This window comes from Amblyomma americanum, chromosome 3 (genome assembly GCF_052857255.1).
Source record: "Amblyomma americanum isolate KBUSLIRL-KWMA chromosome 3, ASM5285725v1, whole genome shotgun sequence".
In the NCBI taxonomy this organism is placed as follows: domain Eukaryota; kingdom Metazoa; phylum Arthropoda; class Arachnida; order Ixodida; family Ixodidae; genus Amblyomma; species Amblyomma americanum.
Genome location: NC_135499.1, coordinates 212,430,505 through 212,439,038, shown reverse-complemented (window position 1 = coordinate 212,439,038; position 8,534 = coordinate 212,430,505).

The window sequence follows — 8,534 nt, the reverse complement described above, 5'->3', positions numbered from 1 at the left end:
TCTCCTCGGTCGCTCAGCGATGGTCGGGATGACATTAGGCGGGCACTAAGCCCGTCCAGATTGTCGTCCAAGGACGTGACGCTTCCTCGAGTTGGGGGCAAAAGGAGCTCGTCCCCTCCCTCCCAGCTACCTCAAGGCCCTTCTTTGCCGTCCCGAGATCTCTTCTCCTCCGTCTACTCTTTCAGCATTCGCGCAGACATTGGGGAACAAAGAGGGGGAATTTATCGCCCTGCTGTGTGCGCGCCTTGTGGCTTGTACGGTGGCTACAGCAACTACAAAACCACATGCAATCGTCGATGCTCGCCAATATCAAAACAGAGCGCGATGCCCGAGCGAGTGATACGGAATTAGCGCTCGAAATCGCTCTGACAAAACGCACGGAGAGGGACGGTCGCAATCGCGGATGGCGGTGGATTGAAGTTATACGTGGTGGATTCTCTTTGCCGTCTCTTATAAAGCTTGAGTTACCGCTTTCTTCCCTCGATACCGAGCTCTGTACACTTAACCTCCTTCCATCTAGCTAATCTCTACAGTGAAGAAGAAGCGTGTGGAGCGAGTTGCCTCATGTGCATACCCTTTCGCTGTTTAGAGTAAATGGTCCTTCTACCTGTCGCGTTGTTCAAGATTTGAGCTCAAAATTCACTGAAGTACCAATAGGCACCTCGTGCAAGGCTAATCCTGCGACGGTTGTGTGTGCATGTACTTATGTGCAGGTGTTGCTGAAAGGCATGTACGATACGTAGTCGTCATTGTGCAAGTCCCATGCGCCTGGCTTCTCAAAAAAATCTAGGTATTTATTACGTGCAGTACACAGGGCTTGGCGGGTATTATATTGCTTACTAGAATGGTGCACAGCTTCAGCTTGATAGAACTACGCAGAAATATTCCGGCAAAGCCACATTTAAAGACGGCACGGCATTAAGTACGGACTTCTTGTATCTTGTGTATATGGTAGGAGCTTATGAGTAGCTTCGGACTTTTACCGTAGCCGCGAGTTGCTCGAACTCTGTACAGGTCGTATACTACTGTTACGTTCCGCTGATCATGCAGCGTGCATTCAGGACGCACCACATTATAGAGAATTTAGCATAAGTTACCGTGAAAGAGAACTTAAGGGATCTACATGTTCTCTTTGTGAAATCAATCGATCATTTGAATACGCTGCCAAGAGCCAAATCGAAAGCTGGGGGATTATAGGGCTGTGACCTCTAACACCACTTGCTCTATTCAAAATCGCAGTAAGTTGGAGCAGTATATCGGGTATCTAACACAGCGCTGAAACGCGCTAACATGCGTGCAGTAGTCGTACTAAATTCCTCAAGGGCGCGTGACATTCGACCTGTTTACCTCTGTTGCGACGAGCTTGGACGTCCCCTTTGAAAGAGCTTCGGTTTAGAGAAACCAGCGCATCTCAATTGAGCATGTATTAATATCCCCCCCCCCCCCCCCCAATCCTTTCCATCCGCAGCAGTGGCCTAATAGTTTGAGAACCCACCTCGTATGCGGGAGGTGCTGGGTTCGATCCCCAGTGGCGCCTAGTACGCACTGGTGATACAACGGGTACAAGATTTCCCCTTGGCTGGTGCTCTGCTTACCTGGCGTGAATTGCTTGGTAAAACGGGTCTTCGGCCCCACCTTGAGTAGAGCGATATATCTTGTGACATGGCGCTCTTTGGCCAAGTCCATAATAATCTACAGCTCCGTTTTGCTGCGGCATGGTACGCCTTCCTGAATATATAGGATAGGTGTTTGCTAAGTGGGAGCCGAATTCAAGAATTCGTTCGCTTGCAACAATCTGTCCGTGTTTGTGTGCGCACTGGCTTTCGCACTGTGCGCTAATAGAACTCGTTAGCACACATGCACGAGCCAATTATGAACGCGATTATGCAAGTCGCTTGTTTATAAAGAGTTCTGAACACCATTCCTGGTTTATGAACGCTCCGTCCAGCTTCCACAAGGCCACACGTCTTTTAGTGAGGCAGAACATCGTATTCATACCCGAAAAAATTGTACCCGTACTAACTAGTAGCGAGCCACCGTAAAGCTTGATATACACAGAAGACATGTTGAGACGCTGTTTTTAGCCTTGTCGCCGCTCTTATCAGTGAAACATGTACTACTCATCGAAGGACGTGTCGTCAGAGGGTGGATCACAAACTATCCGCTTGTCCGTTCACTGATAAAGAGGGAAATGTTTGCCGAACAACAGTGAGACGGCCGGTGACCGCAGGCAAGAAGAAGCGAGGCACAAAGAGAACTATATAGAGCAACATCGAAAGGGCCAGCGTCAAGGCAAGCGACCCGCAGGGGCTGCGCTGTCTTTCACGCCAGAAGACGCCGAACTCTTCCGAGACGTCGCCCGATCTCGCGAAAGGACCGGCCGGCCCAGAGGCTGCTGGCGTCGCTGCTATATCGAGTCTTCTTTCGCGTGTGCTTGCGCCCATTGCGTGCCTGTGTGTGTGCAGAGAGACTGAGCCAATGGGCGCAGCGCACATTCTTCCTGGCAGGTCATTACGCGTCTTCTCTCCGGACTGCGCCACGAACACAGTGTCCCCACCCACTATCGCTAGAGGGCCCGCGTTGTCGTCTCGGGTTCACCGGGTCGTCTTTGTCCCTTCGCGGCGGTGACGCGCGATCAAACCGACGGACGGCGTCGGTAGTGCCTCGTCGCCGGAATTAGATCTCCGCTCGACTGCGCTCGCGTGCGCGCCGGGAACCGAGATACCCGGGACGCCTACTTATTTACTTCCGGTTCCGATCGCAGCGCTCTGGGCGTGGGAATTTTCGGGCTATGGTGCGCGCTCTGTTGGTGGAGAAGATGCACCTGTCGAGTGATAAGAGGCTGCCCGGCGGGAAGAGGAATAGAAGATTGTCGCACTCTATAGGAGCTTCTTCAGCCAATTACAGCAGATGCCGTGACTGAAGGAAGTGAACTAGTAGCTTGCGTTAGTTCTTGTGTGCTCTAAGCTAAGCGCTGGCGCAAAACAGGCACAGAGACATGCTGATATGTGCGTGTCATGCTTCTGTTTCATTATTTCTCCCTGTTCAGCCATGCTGTCACTGCGCGAGAGTCTGTCCTGGGTGGGGGAAGTTTAGGATTAAACAATGACAAAAGCAATATCGACATCATATGTTCAAGGCGAAAGTGGGATGGGCTGCTCGACATGCACGCAAAATAAGCACTACTGGTGCGCCGTTTCCTGGTACAGTAATCACACACAAATGGAGGAAATACAAAATCTTTGCGCTTGAGGTAAGAATCATTTACCTTTTTTTCTTACATGATTGAAATGAGACGAAAAATTGGTCACTTTTCTTCCTCAGCAAGAATGCCGATATTTCTGTGTGTTGTACTTAATATTGAATGGGAATTTGCGCTAAAGACTGCCTTTTGCACGTCCAAAGAAATCTCTCGCAAAAAACTTGGGGGGCCTTCTAACCGCTTTCTTAATGAAGAAAATGAGGATTTAGCTCGCCTGTAATGGTGTCTACAATGAGTGCCTAATTTTCTTGCGATTTTCCCGCCAAAACTCCGGTTTGATCCAGTTCCATTGCCCTTATATGGTATACATGAGTCACCGCCTTCTTGAATGTTCCAATACCTTTCATTGTATTATCGTATGGGATTACTCTAATACGACCCACTGATCTCCACTAGTCTATATTAATACATTTTCTGCGGTGGGTTTACTTACAGTTTTATTTATTTTATTTTATTTATACACAGTACCTACAGCGCCCTCACTGGGGCATTATTGTAGGGGGGAAACATCGTAAATAAGAACAAACATCTAGTACATAATAAATTAGGCAAATGATGCGGTCTACACAGAAAATACAATAAACCCATGCACACGGAAGCAAAAACAAACAAACAAACAAACAAACAAACAAAATAAAAACCATTGTAGAAAGGCAAACATACCTTAAACACACACATACACACACACAAAAAGATACATTTTAAAATACAGCACTGCTTAAAACATAATACACTCGGACAAGAATTATTGCACTTATATTGACAGGTGGCTTTGCAAATCGGTCAGAAACGATGTAGGAGGAGCGGTAGCGACCCGCGAAGGGAGACAGTTCCAATCATGCACTGTTCGTGGGAAAAAACTATATTTGAATACGTTTATACGGCAATTGTACTCGCGCACCTTAAGTGGGTGGTCAGTGCGGGCGGAAATGTAGCTGGGTTCACTAATGTATTTCTCTTTTGGAATTCCAGTTTTATTATTAATCACATTATAAAAGAAAGAGAGTCTCAAATATTTGCGCCTGTTTTCAAGTAATGGCCATCCCAACTTCTCGCGCAAACCAGAACTTTTTTGGAAATTGTAATCGGCGGACACAAACCTAGCAGCCCGTTTCTGGACGCGCTCCAGCTCCTCAATATTCAGTTTTGTATGCGGGTCCCAAATCGCGGAAGCATACTCAAGTATCGGACGTACAGTAGACATGTATAATGTCTCCTTCAGGGCCCTTTGGAATTTTGGGGGGCAGGCCAACTTCCAAACCTCGGCGCTCTTCAGATTTTCAAGTTTGGCGGGACCCATGATTGGCCCACAGCTGATCACTTGGTATAGGTGACGTCACAACCCCCTAAATCGTGTTCATAGATCGCGGGGAGTCCTTATATTACTACTGGCGCAGTGGTGCAGCTGTTAAGCGATGCGCCACTTCCCCGGCAGGTGGCTGCCTCAAACACAGCCACCGCACCGGTGGGGCTTCTGAGACCCAGGTTGCTCATCCCGAGCTCCCGTAAGGCTCACGCGTAGTACTAAGATGGGCAGATGGGAATTGCATTGAATTTATTTGAATTAATTTTATTGCCACGTGCCAAGCCAGATTGTGATGACGCCGCAAGGTCACGTGACCTCTCTCGAGCAATCAGGGTATTTCGAGACAGAGTGGCCGAAAATATTTTGCGAGGCAACAACCTAAATGCTTTCGCATTAATAATAATATACCTATGCGCCATCAGTAGCATCGTACTCACGCTGCAGAGGAAAGTAGGATCCCATGCTAAATATCAGGTTGCGCTCCTCGACTACTGATCCGGAGTTCCCGGGTTCGAACCCGACCGCGGCGGCTGCGTTTTTATGGAGGAAAAACGCTAAGGCGCCCGTGTGCAGTGCGATGTCAGTGCACGTTAAAGATCCCCAGGTGGTCGAAATTATTCCGGAGCCCTCCACTACGGCACCTATTCTTCCTTTCTTCTTTCACTTCCTCCTTTACCCCTTCCCTTACGGCGCGGTTCAGGTGTCCAAAGATATATGAGACAGATACTGCGCCATTTCCTTTCCCCAAAAAACCAATTATTATTATTATTATTATTATTATTATCATCACTTCGACATCGAATCTTCAGCACGTGAACCCTGCCGGGTTGTCAAGTTCAGACTCCTCAAGCAGTGTGATTGATCAGTACAGTCGCATTACTCCGAATTAATCCTTATTAATCTGACTTCGGGCGTCCTGCTAGCACTTACTGAGCGGGCCTAAAGATAACAAAAGCAAGAATATTCTTTCTGATAAAAACGCGCAAATATGCGCGGCTAACGTTGCATCGTGGACGGGTGTGAACGTACACTCATGGACAAAAGCGTACGAGATGCGAGTTCGCAGGATAAAAATATCTGCCCGTTGCCTCGCTACTCAGCCAGCTGGTGTTCATTCCAGCGGATGCAGGAAAAATATTGAACTACGTGCTAGTGAACCCAACTTATACCTGCGTGTTATTATCAAATTCAATTTCTTTTTGCTTATTTAGTGGTATTACCAAAACAGGAAAGCGGGTATAGTAGGTGAGGGTGGGCGTGTGGAGACGTAGACCTACAACCGGACCAACTTAGGTCGGAGTCAACACTGCCCGACTCCGACCGCCTCCTACTGGCCGGGGTGCTTCAAGGGTGTGAGCTGTCTCGCGTGTATAGTGTATCCAGAACGGGAAAGAAACGAAGCTGTTCCCTCGGGTGCTTCGCGCGCAGTGATCATCAAATAAACGGTCGCCATTGCCTTTGCTTGCATCGCTCAGCAACACGCTTTCCCATAGCGTGTGGTGGTGTTGATCCGGTGACCCAGCGAGCCCCTGCGCTCAGGTGCCGGCCCAGCGAGAGATGAGTGGAAGTTTGAGCAAGAGGCAAGCGAGCCGCGGGGCGATTTGCTCTCGTCGATTGCCGGATGTCACGCGAGGCGATTGCACGCGTACGCCGAGGCTGTGGTGCACCACTCATTCGTGACAGCGAGTCATCTGGAGTCCGACGGACGAGGGCGCTCGAATCGAAAGTGATACTTCGTCACGGTATACCGGCCGCTCGATCAACGTGCGCACGTTATCTACACGCCTTCCGTCTTGTCTCCTCGTCACGAGCTCCGTTCTCTGTGGAGCCGTACGCGTCATGAAGGGCGAGAGATCACCGCCTCCCTCCGTTGTGCTGGCTCCCTTCTTGAGTTCGCTTCATTCGCGGTTTCGAACTCTTTCCCTTTGGGATCTCATCTGTGAGGACTCGCCTGCTTGTGGACTGCTTGGAAGTTTTTCGCTAGTCCATAATTTCTTCACATGTTTATCGTTTAACATTTTACTGCTGATAAACAACCGCCCTTAGTGCTGAAACGTAAAGAGGTGCGATTTTAGAGCGCAGCTCTCAGGCGTCCGTTGCTGCGTTCCTACTCGTAGTTGTCGTCGTCGGCCTTGTGTAGGCGTGTGACAGGTGGCGTGTTGGAAGGTGTAGTAGCAGAGCGAAACGACACCTGCCACGGCGAGAGCGGGGGAATGGACAACGGGAAGGTGGCTGCCACTGGAAGATCCCGGAGGGTGGCCAGCAGCGTAACACGTCACCTGCCAGAGGTGGCAGGTGGCGCACGAAAAGCTGCGTTCAAACTTCGCATTATCGACTTTGTAATCGTCTGTCAACTTATTTTAGTCACACGAAACCTGGAGCAGCCGTGATGTTCACGCAAAGAACGTTAGGCTTGAGATTTTGCGCAACTGCATATAACGACACATATCCTTCTCCTCACCTTTTATGACACGTATAACAACTTCTGGCGTTTATTTTCTCTTTTTTTGTGTATGTATTTAGGACTTCATTTAAATCACTGTGGCGAGCATTAGTGGTGCGCGTAAGGAATTTTTTTTTTTACTAATGACAACGTACCCGGTACCGAGCCATTATAACGCGGCCTGACCAGGTGATATCTCAACCGTAATACCTGTAACTGCAACCTAACTGTATGATCCATTGTGCATGCTAGCTTTGCAGATCTTGACAATGCCTCCACGCTAGATAATCGCACATAAAGAAGATGAAACTTCAATCCAACGAAGAATCGCCTTCGAGACGTGTAAGAGAAAGCTCATACTTAACAATTTTAGGATAAAATAGCTCGGGTGACACGGCTCAGATCTCTTTCCTTGCATAAAAAAAAAGTACGGGTGATGTTCCCCACAATTGTGAAAAAGTATAATATTTCACTGCTTACTAATAAGACAGCCTTAGAAGTTATTATTTTTATTTTGGTGTAAAATCAGACACAAACGTTTTCTAAACTGCGTCTCAATGTCTCGTCAGCTTCGAAGCCTTCACATTTAAAGGGGCTGTGAAGCGGGCTCTAATAAAGTTGCGGCATGCCTGGGATATTGAAGCACGCCGCTTCACGAATAGTGTACAGCAAGAATTTTTTAAGTGCGCTTTGTAAAGCTGAGTTATCCGTAGTTAAATTTTGAATTTCAGCGTCCTCGCGCCTTTCTCTCTCCTCTCGTCACTTTTTGCACACTGGAAGGTAGGTGCTCCTTCGCCGACCCCCCTCTGGGAGCGGAGCTTCCCGACCCACCGGAGCTAAGCGGCTTATTGGCCGCGGCCACGGTAGCTGCCTGACGTCTGAAAGAATCTAACCAATGTCCACCTCCCACCTTGTCTACGCAGATGCGGGGGACGGAGGAGTGTGCGAGCATGAAAAAGTCTCCGGGAAGGGCTCGCCAACTTTGACGCGTGATTGTGGGTCGTCTGCTGCGTGTAAAAGAGTATTACTTGGCTCTGGTTTTCATGGCAACACAGTGCAGTGATTAAGTGAGTTAATGTGCTCTCCTCGGAAGGCGTTTCAGAGCCCCTTCAATGCCAGCCACAGGGAAGAGCACGAGCTTCTACTTAGAGCAAAATAAACGATTTCCGGTACGGTTAATGTCTCGTTTCGTGGGTCAGATCACCGCGTAGCGCAGGCGTCATCGACAAGCCTCCTCTAATTTTTTTACGCTCGTGAAAAACCGCAGAAGGCAAGGCGTGCAGACATTACAAGTCAGAAAAGAAAGTCTTTGTCGCAGGACTGTCGCGGACGTGGGTCTGCAAGTTGAATTCCGGGAGAGACAACCACAGAGCACACCAAATGGCAGCAGTAGGTGGAAAACAGACTGAGGCTGAGTGTAGGCAGTTACATTAGGTTTGAAGCAGTCGTCACGCTCCTTTGCCGTTTCCACAGAGAGCGATAAGAAATGGCCCTTGCTGTACTTATTCTCTGCTAGCTAGTAC